General features: G+C 43.8%; 2 pseudogenes across 2 annotated transcripts; both read right to left on the reverse strand.

Moving 5' to 3' along the window:
• Nucleotides 1-4,143: 4,143 nt before the first annotated feature.
• On the reverse strand, nt 4,144-5,317 carry LOC309524265 (myotubularin-related protein 12 pseudogene; annotated as a pseudogene). The gene has a single exon. The product of its transcript is annotated as a myotubularin-related protein 12 pseudogene (transcript).
• Nucleotides 5,318-5,474: 157 nt separating this feature from the next.
• Nucleotides 5,475-8,362, reverse strand: LOC309524266 (myotubularin-related protein 12 pseudogene; annotated as a pseudogene). Its single transcript has 2 exons — nt 8,285-8,362; nt 5,475-6,053 (listed from the first exon to the last, which is right to left on the reverse strand). The product of its transcript is annotated as a myotubularin-related protein 12 pseudogene (transcript).
• Nucleotides 8,363-20,959: the final 12,597 nt, after the last annotated feature.

Below are 20,959 nucleotides of genomic sequence, written 5' to 3' on the forward strand. Positions count from 1 at the left end.
GCATTCCAAACACTAACTTCCCCCTCTATGTGCAGCAAGCAAGCTTTCAGGAGTCAGTTGGGGAATCTGCCTCAACATTCAGGCTTCCTGGAATGACCAGAAGAACATAAGAAGAGCCTTGCTGGATTGGGCCAATGTCCCATCTAGTCCAGCATTCTGTTCTTGCAGTTGCCCATTATGGGAAACCAATACAGAACAACAAACCCCTTTCAGTCAGCAAGCTGACTTCAAGAACAAGAATGCTTTGCCCTCCTGTGGTTTTCAGCAACTGGTGTTCAGAAGCATTGCTGCCTCTGACTGCGGAGGCAGAGCACAGGCATCATGGCTAGTAGCCATCCATAGCCCTCTTTTCCTCCACAAATTTGTCTAATCCTCTTTTAAAGCCACCAGAGGTGGTGGCCAAACCCACCTTCCTGTGGGAGTGAGTTCCATAGTCTAACTCTGCACTACATTGAGGAGGATTTTATCTGTCCTGATCCTCCAGCTTTCAGCTTCATTGGATTCACAGTTTAAAAAACCAATGTGCACATTTTGTTTGTGTGCCTGAAGATTCTGCTTTTTATGAACTCTACTGAAAACGATAATGCCACATAAGTGTCTTTTCCTCTTTCTGTGACTGTATAGCTAGAAAACCACTTGGCACAAAGGGCCTCTCTTTTTCTGTTTTCTTTCTTTCTTTCTTTCTTTCTTTCTTTCTTTCTTTCTTTCTTTCTTTCTTTCTTTCTGAATACTGATATCTAGTTTTGTTTCCAGAAAAGCTAGAAAGGAGTTGCTGGATCTCCTGTGCCCCCGCCCCCTGGACAATGAGTCATCCATTCAAAAGTTTCCATCTTACTTTAATATTGTTTAATTCTTGGGGCTCTGGGGTTTTTTGTGTGTGCGGTTGCTGCAAACTTCATAAATGCTTTTGGCTTAAGAGAATCAGTCTCAGAAGGATATCTCCTTGCACTGAAGACTTTTGGAACATGTCATGAGAGCGAGGCAGAGAGATATAAAAGAGCCAGGCTTTTTAATATATCTGTGCTTGGAACTGAGGTTTCAAATCATGCATCTGACTGCAGAAAGGACAGCAAAACCATCACTGCTCAGACTGGAAAGCATCCACTGCTGCTGGCTTGAATCAGAGAACCTGTTGTGAAGAACAAGGGCTGAATTACATGACATGATTTCCAGAATCAATTCTTGGCTTCATCAGTGACGTGAGGGTTTCACAGTGCATCTGTTCCAGGAAAAGCAGTGGAAATACCTAGCACAGAAGAACAAGTCCTGCAGAAGAAAAGTTAGCATGGCTTCTGCAAAGTCCTGTTTCACTCAACAAGGATGCAGGAATTTGGACCCAGAGGTCTTTGGCATATTGCTCCCTGGCCCCCCCCCCCACCAATGATATTCTTTCGTGCGGTTTTTTGTTTTTTGTTTACTTTACAAATGGTGTTCTATGGGGCAGAGTGACTCCTCTCCCCTTGAGGTAAGAGATTTGTGTCTATTTCTGTATTTGGAGCTCAACCTCAGCTGAGTGGATTGAACCAGTTTTCACCAACCTGGGGCCCTCCAGCTGAATTGTACTACAGCTCCCATCAGCTCATGGTTGTGCTGGCTGGGGCTGATGGGAGGTGTAGTCCATAGCAGTTGGATCAGGCACAAGAGACCATTTGCTCTGTGAAGTCACTCCCTGCTTGCACTTGCTTCTGGACATAGTTTTGTCTTCACATCTAGCTCTGAAGTTAAGGCTCATCCACACTTTCACTTGACCCATGTTTTGACTGTATTGTATTCAGATTCATTCTAATGGGTCTGAAAGTTTTTCTCATGGTTTCACAACTGTGCCTTGCAAAAATCTGACTTTATCTTCTGACTTGGCTATGTCAGTTGCACAGAAAATCTGAAGAGGGATTTTGCTTCAGTTCAGCAGGTAAGATAAGATTTTCTCAAGGCACAGCCACAGAACAATTAGAAAAGCTCTTGGACTGTTATGTACTAAGCTTGGATCCTAGAACAGCAGGCAGGTAAGATCCTAGAATGTAACAACTGATTGGCTTGCAGGAGAAGACCAATCCGACTCCAGGAGGAAGTTAATCAGCCTGTTAGGTTGGTAGGATCGTAGAATGCAACAACTGATTGGCCTGCAGGAGAAGACCAATAAGGCTCCAGAAGGGAAGCAGAATATGGCAATCAGACTCATTGTGTAAATAATCTATATAAAAGCCTGAGGTTTGGGAGGGAAATTCAATCACTGTTTTACAAGCTGCGATAAAGAACATGAAATCACTGCAGGACTCCGAGTATATTTCATGGATACAGGAGAATTAATTGACACAGGAATACTGTGGTGGGCTTGGGTGGTCAGTCTGATGATGCCCTGAGTCCCTTCCAGTTATTGGGTCCAGTGAGGTTAAAATTTCGCAAGAGGAGTTTGCTGAACTGATTGGACGGGTACCTTAGCTTAACCTGCCACTTAAGCTTAGTTATCCGCATCCCAAAAGGATGAGCAGGGCTGCAATAGCTGCAACGAAGTGACAGGGCAACCCAGGCTAATGGGTGGACCTTTCCTCCATCCCTGCTTTACCTAGCTGCTAGGTGGTGTGGGAGAGCTGAACTGGAAGTGGACTGGGTCATTTATACATGACCACTTTTGTATCTCCTAAATACAGTAGTGGAGGAAAGCAGGGTTGCACAGGGGGCTGTGAGGCGGCATCTCCTTTGATTGTCACCTACAGTCAATAGTAAAGATTGGCAATTTTAATTTCAGAGGCATTTTGTGTATTGTGCAGAATTGATCTTTTACTGTGGTGGCTCCTAAACTCCTTGTCTGTTGACATCAGGCAGATGCCTTCCCTGTACTTTTTGCAGTGCTTGCTAAAAACGTTTTTGTTTAGACAAGCCTATCCAGATATTGAGAATGCTAGTGTGGTTTTACCTTATTGCTGGTTTTAATTTTTTGAATGTGTTTTTCCTAATAATTGTACTGTTTTATTCTTTTTGTAAACCACTTGTAAGTTTTCTATAATCAAGGGGTATGTAATTTTTTTGAAATACATAATAAAATAATGTGCACAGATTGAACACTTTAGTTTTCAAGTCTAAGGAAGCATATTTATTTTTCTTAAGTTACTGAAAACAAAGACATTTATTAAGATACAACAATGAACTATTATTCTGCAGATCATGGATGATCAGAACAAGTAGGATGAATGAGAGAAACACCTAGTATTTCTCTAGTTGGGAGTTTTGAAAAGGCAGATATGAACCTGTCAAGTTCATTCAAAACAAAACAAAACAAAACAAAACAAAATATGGCACCTGATTCTTCTAAGAAACGCCAGGGGTGTCTTTCAAACAGCACATGTTTTTCTATGCATTATAAGATGTGCCTGGAAGACACTCTTACCTGGCTAAAGGGTAAAGGTAAAGGTACCCCTGCCCGAACGGGCCAGTCTTGACAGACTGTGGGGTTTGTGCGCCCATCTCACATCTATTGGCCGGGGGCCAGCGCTGTCCGGGGACACTTCCGGGTCACGTGGCCAGCGTGACATCGCTGCTCTGGCGAGCCAGAGCCGCACACGGAACGCCGTTTACCTTCCCGCTGGTAAGCGGTACCTATTTATCTACTTGCCCCCGGGGGTGCTTTCGAACTGCTAGGTGGGCAGGCGCTGGGACCGAGCAGCGGGAGCGCACCCCGCCGCGGGGATTCGAACCGCCGACCTTTCAATCGGCAAGCCCTAGGCGTTGAGGCTTTAGCCCACAGCGCCACCCGCGTCCCTTACCTGGCTAGGAGATTTTTTAATTCTGGTGGATATTTCTGAGACCACCACCCCTTTATGTTCCAACAAGAAGTTTATTATGATTTTAAGAGTGCCCCAACACCTTAACTCTTTCCATGATTGAGCAACTGATTTGTATTTTACTTTATTTTTCAACTGGGCCATATGCAACACAGCTATGTATTTCCCATGCTTATGGAAAGAACTAATTGAAATGCTTGATCAAAACTCATGTAGAAAATATTGCGGGTGCTCAAGTGAGGAAATCTTCATATGCTAAAAGCTTCATTGGGCAGATGGGAAAGCCATTGCCAGGAAACCAATTTTGTGTTTGGAGAGAAGTGTGCCAGTATTTTATTTTTTGTTTGTGAGCATAAGCCTCACATCAAACATCTCCTAAATCAACATACCCATCATCTCTCCTAGCCAAGTCCTCACCTTCCAAATCTTTCCAGGTGCTCGTAGGTAAAACTGGCTTGAGGGAATGTCTTTGAAGCCCAACAAATGGAAATAAAGAAGGCAGGTGAGCAGGATTTCTCTGGAAGGGAGACTCTGCTGCAGCGCCCTCCTCTGAGAGACTCTGGCTGCGTTCTTCATCCATTTGCTTCTGCAAACCTTGCACATCCTCCATCACATCCCAGACTTTTGTTGCAGTGGCAACTGTCCCACCACTAGGCAGCTGAGCTTCAGGGATCCATCGCAAATATCTCTGCACCCACACTTTGATTTCTGGTCCCTCTAAGCGTGCCAGCAGGATTCCATAGAGATCAGCGGATTTGGAGTGCCAGCTCCCAAAATTCTCTGGAGGTATTCTGCAGCTTATCAGCAGATGTTATCAGCCTGCTGATCCTTTTGCCAAAGAGGTTTTTTATTAACTGGTCCATTTCTTCCTTTAAAAACCCTCTTTTGGGGGATGGTTTTGTTTGTGTCACTGGTAAGAGAAGCTTCCATTAATGCTTGAATTGTGTAGGTTTTTTCTGACTCTTATCTTGTTTTAGCTTCTCAGCATAAAGAGGATTATTCAGCAAGGCTTGTGCCTCAGGTTCAAACTGCACAGACCAGTCCCAAACTTGAAGATAACTAAATTTGGTGCCTTCTGTATTAAGGCTTCCTCCATACGTGGTAGTGTCTCTTTGATGCAGAGAATTGAAGGTGCTAAATATTGGTGTGCACATACTATCCAACAAGACAGTTAGGTAAGTCTCTGTAAATTCAAAGGCTAGTGAATACTGTTGAACCAACCGCCATACACAATCCAAGAACAACAAGAAAACTGGTGCCTCCTCTCTGTCAGTTTGCCACAGATGGTTACACCGATCCAGGAAAGTATGTCTTCCCATGATCCATTCTTTTTGAATAAGACTCTGAAATCCCAGCTTAGTTCTGCAGTGTGCATCCATCATAACTTGAACCAGGCAGGAGATTACACAACACAGGTCAGAAGCATTCTCTTCTATAAGGAGAACATTTGTATTCTCTGCTTCTAGCAAATCAATAACCTCTACTGCTTTTCTCAGACATCTCCTTACGATTTCTAGCCAATTTGTACTCTCCAGTACAGTGATACCTCGGGTTACAGACACTTCAGGTTACAGATTCCACTAGCCCAGAAATAGTACCTCGGGTTATGAACTTTGCTTCAGGATGAGAACAGAAATCGTGCGGTGGCGGCTCTGCGGCAGCAGGAGGTCCCATTAGCTAAAGTGGTACCTCAGGTTAAGAACAGTTTCAGGTTAAGAACGGACTTCCAAAAAGAATTAAGTTCTTAACCCGAGGTACCACTGTAATGAAAACCATTTCACATCAGTATACCAGAAGTCTACTGTTATCTATTAGAATCAGCTGTTTAAATCTGGTGTATGCAATTTGGATCTCTTACAGAGATGGAAGACTACTTGACAGGACATCAACTTTCATGGCTTCATAAGGAGGGTTATCAAGTGTCTTATACATTCCCTCTAAGAAGATTTTCTGTGTTTGTAGAGCATTGTCATCTTGTTCTTTGGGCAGAGTAGACATCTTGAGGAGAGCAACAGCATTGTGGCAAGACCAACACCAAATTGGAATTCCTCTTCGGTTCTCTTCAGAGACAGACATGGGAACAATGAAGTATGCTGGCAATTTTTAGAAACGTTGTAGTCTTCATTGGTACTCTGCTTTGAATTCCAGGTTTCCTTTGGTCCATTCCTGTTCCTGATGCCAGTCTTTAATAGAATCAAACATTACCGTTTGATTCCCCCCCCCTGCATTATTTGGTACAGCTGTTTCATAAGAGAACAGAAATAAGTGTTTAAACTATTTGGGGATCACTTTCCATCACAGGCTCCAGTGGCCTTCGCACTGCGCAGAGGCGGGAAACGCCAGCAAGCTGTCTATGCAGGCCATAATGCGCTTCTTTGCAACAAGAGGTAGCCAACACATCACTTCTGCCCTCAAGGTTTTTAATGCCAAAGTTAGAGCTCAACTGCTCTATGGAATTTCAATCTGGATGTCAGGGTTTACCCAGTCAGTGGAATGAGTGCAGGCAGCCTTTCTATTTAAGATTTTCGCTGTCCCACGCTGTGTACCTTACGCAGCCCTGTGTCTACAGGGAGGCCAACATAAGCTAGAGATAGTTGCTTGGACGAGTTTTCTTTTATCCTGGCTAAACATTTGTTTTTCAGCAGACAAATATACTTTACTTAGCAAAGTTCTGTCAGACTCCTTCCCTTCCCCAGGGCTACAACTGTTTTGCACAAAGATACGGCAACTTGAGCTTTCAGAGGATCTCCTGGGTGCTGTGGCTTTTCCAGTCGCCAAGGCCATGTTAAAAACTAGGCTGTGGGACATAGATCGCCAGGAACTAATCTCAGCTGCGGAAAAAACATGTTCCCCTCTTTATTTTCGACTCTCTTGGGCACAGGAATTTAACCTTAATTATTTACAATTTTTGTTTAACTCACAAGAAAGAAGGGCTTTTTTGCTGGCTAGGTTCAATTCTAATCCTTCTAACTTCCTTTGGGGTAGGTTTGCAGGTATGGCAGAAAGAGATAGGATCTGTCCATGTGATGCCCACCTGGCAGAAACTTTAGCTTACATGGCCCTTAAATGTAAAATGTATGATGATCTCCACCAACAATTCTTAGACCATCTATGTATCCCAATATGGAAACCAGAGACAGAGGTTATATGCTTCTTATTACGGGGAGAGACCAGGAGCTCACCAAGACAGTAGCTAAGTTCCTCTATTTGATTTTTTGCCGCTGAAGTACGCTGCAGGACCCTGCACTGGCTGGAGACCCACAGAGGTGAAATAGATTGCTCACCTCTTCTTCTCTTTGGCAAATGCCTGTATTGTTGAAATGGCAACAAGATCGCACTGGCCTATTTATTCTGAATGTTTGTAAGTGATGCCAATAAAGGTTTGATGATGATGATATTTATTTTTCATTATAAAGCTTGGTTTTCCTAAGGCCGCACACAATTGTTTTATTCTCTTTTTTCCCACTGTTTCTCTTCCAAATATGACTTTTTTTTGGTCCTAATTCGATGTTTTCTTCAACTTGCTCTATTTCTTTATTTTCTTACTGTAAATCATTCTTTAAACACTTATTTAGGCTTGGCTACACATTAAGTGTCAAATAATATTAGCTTCATATTCCTGCATTGCTGTGGGTTGGACCAGATGACCAAAGGGGTTCTTTCCAATTCTGTGATTCTGAAATATCAGATTTCCCCCCAAAATCTAGGAAGTGTTTGCATAATAATCTGATAAACTCTGTGCACCAGAACAGATGGTATTTTGGAGAAGGAGCAAAAGCAACTTCAGCACCCCCCAAACCCATCTCCCCCCACCCAACGCCAGCAGTTAGAAGGCCAGGAACCAATTGTCAGTTGGTGTTTATAATCATCCCACGTTGCAATGTATCAGCACCTGCAGTGCAGTGTGTTGGGCCCCTTGGGTGGGCATGATCAGGGGCTGCTGAATCATCTCTCAATCAGTGTGCTTCTGAGTTTCAGTTCTGCATTACCACCCTGCTGCATGGTTTGTTCCCTCTCTAGTTCTTTGCTATACACCCTCTGTATCACCTCCTTGCCGTGCTGCTTTTCATGGGTGACAAGGATGGGATTCCTTTGAGATGCAGAGGTTTTATTTTTCATGGGTTAGGATTATGGATTATTTAATTTTCTGAATGTTTCAGTTGTTTTTAATGATAGTTTTATTGTTTTATTCTTCTTGTAAACAGCCTTGAGGTTTGTTTGGTTTTTGCTGCAACCAAGCAGCATATACATTTTATGAAATAAATAAATGCTGTTTGACATTTTATTATGTTTTTATATGTCCTCAAAGCTACCCAGAATGGCCAGATGGGCAGGGTATAAATAATAAAAATATTATTAAAACTAATTATTGAAAAGGAATAACTGGTGGCATCCATATTTGTGGTGACTATAAATGTCATCAAAAAACCTTGCGTCAGCGCCCTTATTGTATCCCAGTTGCAAGTCATCGTCTGGAGCCACTATCACAATTGAAAGGTCTTTGCCAAGTTCCTCTGGCCCAGGTCTGCCAGCAGCTGTCTGTGGATGATGGCACTGGTGACGCCCAGGATATAACCACTCATTGTGCTGCATTCAGAGCACAGCACCCCCAGTACAGAGTTTGTGCAACCCCTGGAATCTTTCACAGCTTAATGCAATTGTTGATCCAAAGTAAATAATCAAACCAAGGTGCTGACTGATCTTTAAGCTTTTTGGAACATGATAAAGGGAAGACCTATCAAGACTCTGATGGGGTCTGTCATCAACTTTCCTCCACAGTTTTCTCCATCTGTACATGAATAATCTTTCATTTGTAGCAAAGAAGAAGAAGAAGAAGAAGAAGAAGAAGAAGAAGAAGAAGAAGAAGTTGTTGTTGTTATTGGCAGTTATTGGAAAACTGCAACACTACAGAGAATTATGGAATGGCTGTTTGAAACATTTTTTTAAGATGGCCAGATAATCAGAATGGATGCTGTGTAGAAATGAGTAAGTAAAAATGATTGATATTCTTCAGAAATGGATTGTACTTTTGTATTTTGGCATGCTTAGTGAACTCACATAATCTATCCCACTGTCAAATGGCTCTTAACACCAGGAAGCCCTTCCTAATGTTTAGTTGGAATCTCCTTCTTGTCATTTGAACCTGAAGATTTGGAGCAGCAGAAAACCAGCTTGCTCCATCTTCCATGTGACAGCCCTTTATGTCCTTGATGGCTATTATGTCTCCTCTCAGTCTCCTGTTTTTCCTCAACTGTTCTTCATAAGGCTTTGTTTTCAGACCCTTGGTCATTCTGCCTGCCCTCCTCCGCATACATTCCAGCTTGTCAACATCCTCCTTAAACTGTGATGTCCTAAACTGGACACTGCACTCCAGGCTATGAGGTGTGTGTGTGTGTGTGTGTGTGAGAGAGAGAGAGAGAGAGAGAGAGAGAGAGAGAAAGAAAGAAAGAAAGAAAGAAAGAAAGAAAGAAAGAAAGAAAGAAAAAACATATACAAATGAACAAAAAACATATACAAATGAACTTTCTTAACACAACAAACTCCAGCAGCCCATCCTGGAATTCTGATGAGCTAAAACACCCAAATTCAAAGAATCTAAACTGGGATCACATTCTAATCCCACAGTAGGGAAAGTCATTTGGGAAAACTCAACCTCAATAAAGTCCCAGGTGAGTTTGCAATTTGAATACAATAAAGTTAAGGGAAGGGAAGGGAAGGGAAGGGAAGGGAAGGGAAGGGAAGGGAAGGGAAGGCAAGCTTTGATAAAGCAGATTTTTACCATTTCTTTCCAACAGCCAACCCAGTAGTTGATTTGGAGAGGAACGCATTGGAACAGAAGCACCTGTCTCTTGGAAAAGTTACCATATAATGTATGAAGGAAGAAGCTGCCAAGACATCCAAGTGCCCTCACTTGAGAGGTTTGTGGTGGGTTTTTTTTTAAAGAAATGATTTAATAGAAGGCCATTTCTGGAAGTTCTTGATTCTGTCTGCTTAGCCTAGTTGCTAACCAGACAAAATGCTATTATGAAATTTAAACAAAATTCCTTCTTCCTTTTCTTCCTCCTCCTTTTGGCACATAGTTGAACTATGGAACTTGCTCATACTGGAGGCAGTGATGGCCACAACCATCACTTTGGAAGAGGTTCAGACAAATTCCTACAGAGGGAGAAGGCCATCAATGGCTACTAGCCATAATGGCTATGCTCTGCCTCTACAGTCAGAGGCAACAATGCTTCTGAATGCCAGCTGCTGGAAACTACAGGAGGAGAGAATGTGCTCTTGTGCTTGATTCTTGCTTTTGAGCTTCCATTGGGAGCATCTAGTTGACAACTGTGGGAGCAGGATGCTGGTTGAGATGGGCTATTGGCCTGATCCAGCAGGCTCTTCTTATGTTCTCATCTGTTTGCCTCATCACTGCCTTTCAGAAAGTATTTGAAAGTTGGACTAGATGGCCATTGGCCCCATCCATCAGGTTCTTATTACGCTCTTTGGTTGTACATAATTTATTCTGCTTCTGCTTCTGTTAGTGCAGAAAGGGTCAAATGCCCCAGCCATGAAATTGCATACTTATTCTGCTGTTTCAATGTTTTATGGGTTATTTATATGGAATGCTCTTAGGTGATGCCTTGGGAGCTTTTGGTGATGGACGAGCTTATAAATTTATATCAGCCAGTCTCCTCCGAAGCATTGACATAAGTTCCATCCCAAGTATTGGGAATTGTGCCAAGAATCCTCCACATGACATGCTTTCTTGATTAACTTCGTTCCTTCAGGTCTAGAAATCTGCCTTTAAGCTGGGAAACTTAGAATAATGAATTCTGCACACCTGATGCCAGAATTTGTGTCACTGAGAATAGAAATAGACTTGCAGAATATGTCTCTGTGTTCTGCTTTTCCCAGTGTCTGGTCCTTCAGCAGTGAAGTGGGAATTATTATTGTTCATCTCTAATGGCTGTCATAGGCAGAATTAGATAATAGCACAAAACCTTGCATGATTTGTGTTAATTGCTGTTCCGGCCATTCCATAGCTGCTTTTATTAGAGCAGATTGTGGATTTTTCCACTTCTGGTGGTTTAGCAAATGTTCTGACTCTCAGGTCATTTTTACTTCAGGAGCAACATCTGTTCAGCAGAGAGAGGGCTCATCAACACTTTTGCTGGACCCATATTTTGATTGTAATGTGTCCCAATTAATTCCAAGGGCTTGTGAAAATCCGATCTTACCACTCAGTTAGGTCTTGTCAGATGTGCAGAAAATCTGAAGGGGTATTTTGCTTAACCAAGGTTCAATTTAATGGGTTTTCTGAATGCTATATGGAAAAGCACATGAATCTGACCTTTGGAGAGTTTGTAAAACAACAATTTTTAACTTATGAAACATGTGGTCCTTTTCTATGTTAGGGGAAGTGGGAAACTTTGAAAGGAATTTGGAAGCACATATTTTTAAGTGTTTCTGTGTGCTGCTCTGGTTCGCCAGAAGTGGCTTAGTCATGCTGGCCACATGACCCGGAAGCTGTACGCCGGCTCCCTCGGCCAATAAAGTGAGATGAGCGCTGCAACCCCATTGTCGTCTGTGACTGGACTTAACTGCCAGGGGTCCTTTACCTTTACCTTTTTTACTGTTATTATGGATTTTTTAAATGTTGTAAGCCACCTTGAGCATGGTTTTAACTGTGGAAACGTGGAATAAAAATAAAATTATGCATGCATGTATATCCAAAATCCCACTGCTTTTCAGAGCCCCAGATTGCTAAAACTTACAGAGAGTAACTTTACTCAGTGGAAAAGATTGGAAGTGACTCTCAGAATGAGAGGGGTTATCACTTGCATTAAACAAGATAAACCTACAGATGATGCAGCATTAATAAGCAGATGGGATCAGCAGGATGATGTAGCACTATCTATTATTATGGATTGTTATTATCAGACTCTCAGCTGGTTAACACTAAGGGAACCATGCAAATTAAAGATTGAGTCCAAGAAAAAGTGTAACAGTCATGTGACACAGTTTCTAGCTTTTATCGAGAAGTTGGAACTAGCAAAATTTCAATTGAACTAAAAGTTTGTTGTTGTTTTTTTGGGGGGGGTCACCAAAAGTTTGAGACATTTGCCACTCTCATGGATGACAAGCTAAAGTCAACTCTACTTGATGTCATTAGTCATTTGAGAGAGGAATGTGCTGAAAGCAGAGCAGTCTTTCCACCAGGACTGATGAACCCAATGGCTCAAACTATGTGCACCACCCTTCAAAGAAGAGTCAAGGCTCCATTTAAAAGAGTTAGTTGGTAAGGCAGAGAGACGCAGCTGAAAGTCACACCCAGTGAACTTCATGGCTAAGAAGGGGATATGAAGGCTGGTCTCTCTCAGGTCCTAGTCCAACACTTTAAACTACTCTCAGTACAGTGGTACCTCAGGTTACATATGCTTCAGGTTACATACTCCGCTAATCCAGAAATAGTGCTTCAGGTTAAGAACTTTGCTTCAGGTTGAGAACAGAAATCGTGCTCCAGCGGTGTGGCAGCAGCAGGAGGCCCCATTAGCTAAAGTGGTGCTTCAGGTTAAGAACAGTTTTAGGTTAAGAATGGACCTCCGGAACGAATTACGTACTTAACCCGAGGTATCACTGTACTCGACTCTCTTGTTTTCGATATGGTCTCTTATCTCATTTCCTCTCTTTTTTCTCTTAGTGAAAACAAATGGTTAAACACGACACTTTGTGTTCTTCACCTGACCCTCTTTTTGTGAACCAGATCTTCACTGGCATAAAAAGTGTTGATATTGATGGATGGAAGTTTGCCTACAGGGACTACTGAGCTTTTTCTTCTTCTTTTTTAGAAATGCAAATAAGAAAGTTAAAAGCGATGAGAGGAGAGATGGAGAATAAGAAGCTCCGCAGAAAGTATTTACAGCATCTGATATTAAAGCTGTCCTCTCAGCACCACTTGAGGAATTAGAGGACAGATACTTTTTTAAAAAAACAAAACCAAACCACCAACAACCCTAGAGCATAAGATTATAAGGGTGATTGAAGAAAAATGGAAAGAAAGTGAAAACAGACTAGGCAAATTGATAAAGGGGTGGTGGGGGAAAACTGGTGAATTAAAGGAGACAGCAAAAAAAAATTTTTTTTAAAGGAAACAGAATGTTCTGAAATGGAAACATAAATCCAAACTACTGTAATGTCTTAAAAACAATAGAAAAGTATAGCCACACGGAAGAAGAATAGAACAGCATGAGCACTGAGAAGATATAAATAATATCAAGGACAAAGTGGAAGTTTTAGATTTTGCCAGAAGGACCTGCGGTTTCAAATTGCATAGTACAGCTGAAGGGGCTGACGGAGAGGGTTTGACAGGCTGTCTGCAGTTGCTCCTCCAAGACGGTGCAGGACAGGATCAAGAGTGTGGTGCTGGAACAGAAGACGCTTTTGGAATACATCTCAGATACCCTCAAAGAAATGAACTGTCTAGAGTTAGTGGAACAGACTCCCATGGAAAGTGGTGGACTCTCCTTCCCCGGAAGTTTTTAAGCAGAGGTCAGATGGCTGTGATTCTTGCATTGCAGGGGGGTTGGACTAGATGACCCTTAGGGAATTCTCGCTGCAGCCAACGTCCATGTCAAAAGCTCTTTAAAGCACAAGTTTCATGCTATCCATCCACATATGCAACAATGACAGTGGTGAGGAGGCCTGAATAGGTGATTTAATTATTTTGGATATTTTTTGGGATACCTGGGATACCATAATCCTTAAAAGGGTTCTTTTCCTCCATAAAAAGAAGGAGCTGCCGCTTCTGCAAGGGTTCCAATCCTGGCTGCCATGTTTATGTGTGTGGATTGCTCAGTTCTGGTCCTGCCTCATTCTGGCCCCACTCCCTTTCGGTGCCAAAAATGGCACGTGGATGTGCACTCGCGCATGACTCAAACATTATTAAACATTATTATGTGGCTATGTTAGATATTTGAGAGAATGGATACAAAGTCCAGAAATAGCTCCAAAGCTAGAATTATCAGACTATGATACATTTAGTGGGACTGTAATCGCAAAGGCTGATCAATTATCTAAAGCAACTCATGCATTAGCAACAATTTTAACGCAGAGTTTTTTAATATAACAATACATTAAGTCCTGACTTTTCATCCCTGATAGCTGTCTAGTACAGGGGTTGGCAAACTATGGCCCAGGGGCCGGATGTGGCCCTCCGCTCATAAATCCGGCCAACAGAACCTGCAGCCCACTTGGTCAGTCCCTGCTCACTGTGGATGCATTGCCGTGCAGGGACTGACTTCCGCGATGCTGACATGGCTTCTGGGTGGGTGGCGATGGTGGTGTGGCTTTTTATTGGCTGCAGGAAGCTCCTGCAGCCAATCCGAAGCTGTGACATTTGGATTTGCACGCAGGGGAGGTGACGGCGTGGAGCAGAGCGGAGGCAGCGCCGCTGCCCCCAGCACCTGAGCGGTGCTTTCCCCATGGCGACAGTGTGAGCTTGGCAAGGGCCCCTGGCTTCCCCTTGGCCTCCTCTTCCTCCAACGCCTCTTCTTCCTCCTCTGCCATTGCTGCTCCTACTGCTGCTGCTGCTGCTGCTGCTTCTCCTCTTCCTCCCTGACACTGCTGTGCCGGCCCGTGGCCTCTTTCCGGGCAGGCGGGATATGAGGAAGAAAGAGATGCTGCCACCATGCAGGTAACCGGGCTTGGGCCTCAGGTGGGGGGCTGTTCTCAGTCTCCCCACAGCAAAGTGGAGCATGAAAAGCAGAGGCGATGATCATTGCAAGAAGATTTGTGTGGCGCTTGCATGGAGCCTGCCATTATACACACACACTGAGACCTTGCCACAATATTGTTGGGACCATTGCATGGTGCGCACTTACCCAGGAGTTGTTGCGCTGGTGGGGTGTGATGTCAACTTAACTTTTACGCAGAGGGCAGGACTGCTGGAATGAATGGACCCAGGTTAGGCATGGCCACTCATGTCAATGGGTTTACACGAGTAAAAAACAGGGGAGCGACTTCCGTGTAAATACGCATTTTTAAAAAACTAAAGTCCAGCCACTGACAGTGTTTGAGGGACAGTGAACCAGCCCCCTGTTTAAAAAGTTTGAGGACCCCTGGTCTAGTATAATAAAGAATTTGATAATACAGAATTGCTAAGAAATATGCAATAATGGGAGCAATATGGACTGACTGAAATTAGACCATTACTGAACAAAGGTATTGTAAAAACGAATTACCATATTAAAAATGAAATGGAAAACAGACAAATTACCATTTCTGCAGTACCTTCATATGTGACATATTAATAGCCAATTGTTGAGAAAGTACTGTATGCATTTCTTAGTAATTCCCCCAAAGTTGAAATTTTAAGCGCTGATAAAGCCACAAGGGGTTCCAGGAGAAATATACAAGCAACGGCTGATTTATGCATCTCCAGCTGATGCATGATTGAGCACAGTACCAAACCTGGAAGTAACCTGAAAAAGTCACTAAAAAGGTGGAATGGGGTAGAATGAAATTCTTTATGCGGGCCCTGCTGACGCATGTGGGGAACATAACAAGGATTGCCTGTATACCATTGTGAGTTTGGGGGTGGGTAGGCTGTATGCCTGAATCTCCTCTAATTCCTGGACTGAACACAGTTGCTGGAATAGCCAGACAAGTTCATTGGTATTGACCCCCTATGTATGGGTCATACAAGTAATGAAAGAAGCAGTTCTGTGCCCTGAGGGCAAATGCATGGGCCACCCTCCCTCAATTGTCTGGCAGTTAGAAAGATAAATGCCAGAGCTGAGGTGTGTGAGCTAGAATCTAGAAGTAGGTGGAAGCCAAATTTCTTCTGAGATCCAACACTGTGGCCATGAGAGAAGCAAGACCCTCTTGTGGTATTAATGCCATGAGCCCCTCCATTGTAGGCCCAGGTTGTACATATGTGTAAATAAACAATATATCTGAAAGACACCACTGTCTCTGCTGTGCCTCTGAGGAAACCGAACTCAGGCTAAACAACTGGAGCTCCTGGAATCACAACCTTCTTGGCTGTGAGTCTTGGGAGACCTGCTCCTCGTCTTCCAGGGCTCTTCCTCATGGCCTAGGAGGCAGGGCCCTGACTGACTGCAGCTCTGAAAGCTGAGGCAGCTGAACAGACCTTTGGGCTGGGGTATTGTTTAGCTGTTTTGAATTATGGTGCTGGAGGAGACTCTTGAGAGTCCCATGGACTGCAAGAAGATCAAACCTATCCATTCTTAAGGAAATCAGCCCTGAGTGCTCACTGGAAGGACAGATCCTGAAGCTGAGACTCCAATACTTTGGCCACCTCATGAGAAGAGAAGACTCCCTGGAAAAGACCCTGATATTGGGAAAGATGGAGGGCACAAGGAGAAGGGGACGACAGAGGACGAGATGGTTGGACAGTGTTCTCGAAGCTACCAGCATGAGTTTGACCAAACTGCGGAAGGCGGTGGAAGACAGAAGGGCCTGGCGTGCTCTGGTCCATGGGGTCACGAAGAGTCGGACACAACTAAACAACTAAACAACATTGTTTAGCTGGTTTTGGTGTGTGTGTTTTTAAATTATGACCTCAATTGTCTTAAATATTTTAAAATGTTTTTAACATGTATGTTTCTAAATTTGGGGTTTTTGTGGGAAGTGCCTGGGAAGAGAGGAGTTGGGGAGAGCTGAGACCCCCTGATCACAGTGATTCATGGTAGTGTGAGGTATGGCGTGGGAGGTGGGGCAGGCCAGGTAAGAAGCACGCAGCTCAGGCAGTTGGTGACTGTGCTGTATGCCAGCTCCTCCTTGAATCAAAGGAATTACAGTTGTCCTATTGGTCAGCTTTCAGGTCTGCTGCGGTTGTTGCTGAATGCCAGGTTGACTCTGAGTGAGACCTCCCTCATGCATGATCTCATTGTGGAAGAAGAGGCCAATCTGATCTGTATCACTGAGGCCTGGGTGTTGGGATAACAACAACAGCAGCAGCAGCAGCAACAACAGCGATTTATGTGGGCAACATCCACACTTAATGACAGTACAGTGTGATTGCAACTTGCATAGGAAGCACACATATGTAAAATTGTGCATAGCCCAGTTTCCTGCTGGAAGGTGGGGGGGACTTCTCTGTATCTCTGCTGCTGGAGGATGAAGAAATCCAGCTCCCTAGGCTGCAAAATGAGTAGGTAAGTGGTGGAGGCAGACAGAAGAAGAATAAACCTGGTTCCCTTGGCTGCAGAAGGGAGGAAAGAGGCAGGCAGAAGCTGCAGCTCCTTTCCAGCTTTTTTCTTTTGCCTGCATCTCTCTCTCACTTGCTCCACCTGCCTCTGATGCCTCTCCATTCAACTTGCGGGCTTCCTCTGTCTGCCTCCCTCCTCCCTTCTGCCTTAGTCTCTCCCTCTTGTTCTCTGAAAACATCGCTGGAAAGCTGGTGGTGCTACCGGAGCTGAGCACGTATAATTGAATTTGTGAAAGTAAAATACACCTAAGACGCAAACATACTGTATTTTACACATTCCCTGGCCATGGCCCCCAATCAAATCATGTTGGGACCAAATCCGAATAGAAATCAGGAAAGCCATGGAGTATGAACTGCCAACAGACTCTTCAGTAATATTATTTGGTTGATTTGAAGATCCAGCACCAGAGGATGATCAAAAAATGTTTAGTCACCTTCTTACAGTCACCTATCCAAGTATGCATTATGCTTGGGAAAATGCTGAACTCTTCAAAATTAGCAGATGAAGATCTTTCACAGGTGATGAAATGAATACACATGATTAGTTTTAGGGAAAGTGAGAAACAAGATGATGATAGATTCCAATGAAAAATGGAGTTATGGTTTCAAATTCTGTTTGAAGTTTAATGTTACGACTTGTTTTAATTAATAATTTTTTTTAAAAAGGTGCAAAGAAAATGGAGTCAGTCATACTATCGGAATGAAATGATGCAAGAGGCATTTTGTATTTATCAGTCTTATATAAGATTGCCACTGAGTTTTGTATCATAACAAACATTATTTGAAAACCAACAGGCAAATTTAATATGTATTTCAAACAGTTATTCTTCCTCTTTTGTACATATTAGTAAACAGCAACAACAAAAAGAGTGTGTCTCTTGATTTCTGCATTGCTCTTACTGTCAGAAAGTTCTTTCTAAGCTTAGTCAGGATTTCCTTTCTTGCAATATGAATCTGCTGGCTTGCCGGCTCCACCCCCTGGAGTGGCAGAAAACAAGATTGCTCTATCTTCTATGGGATGGTGAAGCACTGTCCTGCCCCACAGGAACTGGGCTGCAAAAGCACCATAGCCAATGTCAAAGTTTGTCTCAGTTTTGCCCCCTTCTCATGTACAGGAACATTTTCGCTTTGTGTCGACCTAAAGTTTGTAGTACAGTGGTACCTCGGGTTACATACACTTCAGGTTACATATGCTTCAGGTTACAGACTCCGCTAACCCAGAAATAGTACCTCGGGTTAAGAACTTTGCTTCAGGATGAGAACAAAAATCATGCTCTGGCAGCGCGGCGGCAGCAGGAGGCCCCATTAGCTAAAGTGGTTCTTCAGGTTAAGAACAGTTTCAGGTTAAGAACGGACCTCCAGAACGAATTAAGTACTTAACCTGAGGTACCCTGTATAGTAATGCGGCAAAAGTCCAGCTTGCTTCCATGCCCACCTGCAAGGCCACACCAGCTGCTTTGCTTATTTGTGCTCCAGTAAACAAACAACCATTCACACACAAGCACAAGGAGATTTGATACATGTTTGCAAAAGCTTCAGTGTCTCCAGTAAACATTAACTTACTAGGTTGCCAAATTTACAAGTTGGCCCCAATGCTTCTGCCTGTTAGAGTTGCCAGCTTACCAAAATCATGTTAAAAATTCAAACTGCATTTTAACTCTGACAATTCGGCAGTGTATGGTAGCTGTCTCTACCTTTCATAAATAGTATCTGTTCCTACCTTTCCTTTATGACCACCATCTGCCCAAAATGGGTTTGGGAGGGGTGATACATCAGACAGTCGTTTCATTTATTGTCTTTCTAATCTTAATGCTTATTAATCTTTCCAATCATCTATTGCAACAATGATATATGAGAGTGCTTTAACTATTGCTATTTTTTTTTATTTCACTGAAATTTGCAAAATAAAAATTGTATTAATCTCTTCCCCCCCCATGCTCCAATTTTTTGAGGAGAGTGCTTTGAGCAGGCCTCATTGGTGGTTATTAAGCAGAGATTGAAAGTCAGCATTAGCAATCCAAAGCTGTAGGTTCAAAGTGAGAAGCAAATAGGCACTCATGGGGTAGTTGTGCATGCTCAATTAAAAAATACAAGGGAGGACAGGTGTGGGCTTTTCATTTTGTTTTGAGAAGATAAAGACAAGGCTTTGAGCACAACTCTTCCATCCTGTGGTTTCCAGCTTTACTGCCTCTAGAAGAGTTTGGATTTGGATTTGATATCCCGCTTTATCACTCCCCTTCAGGAGTCTCAAAGCGGCTAACATTCTCCTTTCCCTTCCTCCCCCACAACAAACACTCTGTGAGGTGAGTGGGGCTGAGAGACTTCAGAGAAGTGTGACTGGCCCAAGGTCACCCAGCAGCTGCATGTGGAAGAGATGGGAAGCGAACCCGGTTCACCAGATTACGAGACTACCGCTCTTAACCACTACACTACACTAGCTGTGGAGGCACAGCATAACCACCATGGATCAATCCAGGAAAAGGAGAATAACCATCTCCATATTCATTTATTGCTGCACTTTGCTACTGGCTTGCAACCCAGGGTCAACTGCCATCAGCAGTGGCTACCATCTATATTGGTTTGGTGCCAAGCCACACAACCACTTTCCATTCCTCAGGTTTATCTCTTCCATTTGCATAAAGCTAAAAACAACCTTTCCCTGTGCCAGAGCAAATAAATGTTCTTTCATGCCTTTCTTGTTCACCTGCTGCTGACATTCATAATCCAGGAGCTGCAGCCGCCTTGAAGAGCTTGCCTGAGATTGCCTAAGGTGAAGAAGAAGGCAGAACCCCACCCCATTCTATGTTGATAAGAACGTCAAGTTCATAAGAACACCAGAAAAGCCTGCTGCATCAGCATGGAGCTTGCACAGTGGCCAACCAGGTGCCCGTGGGAAACCTGCAAGAAGGGTTTGAGCACAAGAGCTGCCTCTCCTCCTGTGGTTTCCAGCAACTGGTATAGAGTGTGGTCAGGGGCAGCAGAGCAGCTAGATGCTCCTTGGCCTGGTTATTATGGGTTGCTAATGCCGTTGTCAGTGGTAGCAGATGTGGGGGCACTGGATGTAGGTAGCTGAGTGGGGCATGCAACTGAACCAGAGAGACATGTGGGCAGTTGAGATGAGGAGACGATGGAGAAGAAGGGGGCCAAGGAGGAAGGAGATGCAGAGATCTGCATGGGCCCAAAAGCTGGTTCAACAAGTGGCAGTGGCAGTACTTGGCCAAATCTGAGGCTGAGACTGAGCAGGTTGATGGGGCAGGGCCACTCAGGCTGCAGGACGGCAGTGAGACTGCTGCTGCTGCCACCCACGGACCAAGACCAAGCAGTAGAAACTCTTGCACCTCTTGCAGAACTCTGCCACAGCCCTACCAGGACTGTGTGTGACAGCAGCTGGGCCCTGTGGGTCCCATTCCAGCGTCAACTTGCCCTCCACACTGAGAGGGTCCAGTGTTGTGTGACATCATATGCACAACATGCACAATCTTGGGGGAGTGTGTGTGCAAACCAGAGACCCCTGCAGAGATCCCCATTGTACACTGCCAGCAGTGAGAAGATCACCCTCTGTGCTTCCCTTCCCCATTGTACACTGCCAACAGGAGAGCGCTGGCGCATGGGTGGCGGGGGATGGGGAGTACAGGCTGCATATTTGCAGGTGGGAGGCCTACCTTTTTGGGGCCCCCTCAATATCGGGGGGCTTGGCTGCCTGCCCACAAATATTGAGGGGTCCAAAGCCCTTACCACCCCCTATAGTTGGCATCCCTGTCCAGAATGCAGCCACTGCTGTCACCAATCTCTACAAAGAAAGTATGGATGTTCATCAGTGGAATTTCGATGTAGGGATCCATATTAGGTTAATATGTCAAGGATGTGTTGGCTTGGGTTAAAAAGTGCAGAAGAACTATTCACAGAGAATACTTAATTAAGTATTCCTATGAGGGAAGGTGTCCCCTTGACAAAACTCCAGAAC

Source organism: Podarcis vaucheri (genome assembly GCF_965113315.1).
Source record: "Podarcis vaucheri genome assembly, chromosome: Z".
In the NCBI taxonomy this organism is placed as follows: domain Eukaryota; kingdom Metazoa; phylum Chordata; class Lepidosauria; order Squamata; family Lacertidae; genus Podarcis; species Podarcis vaucheri.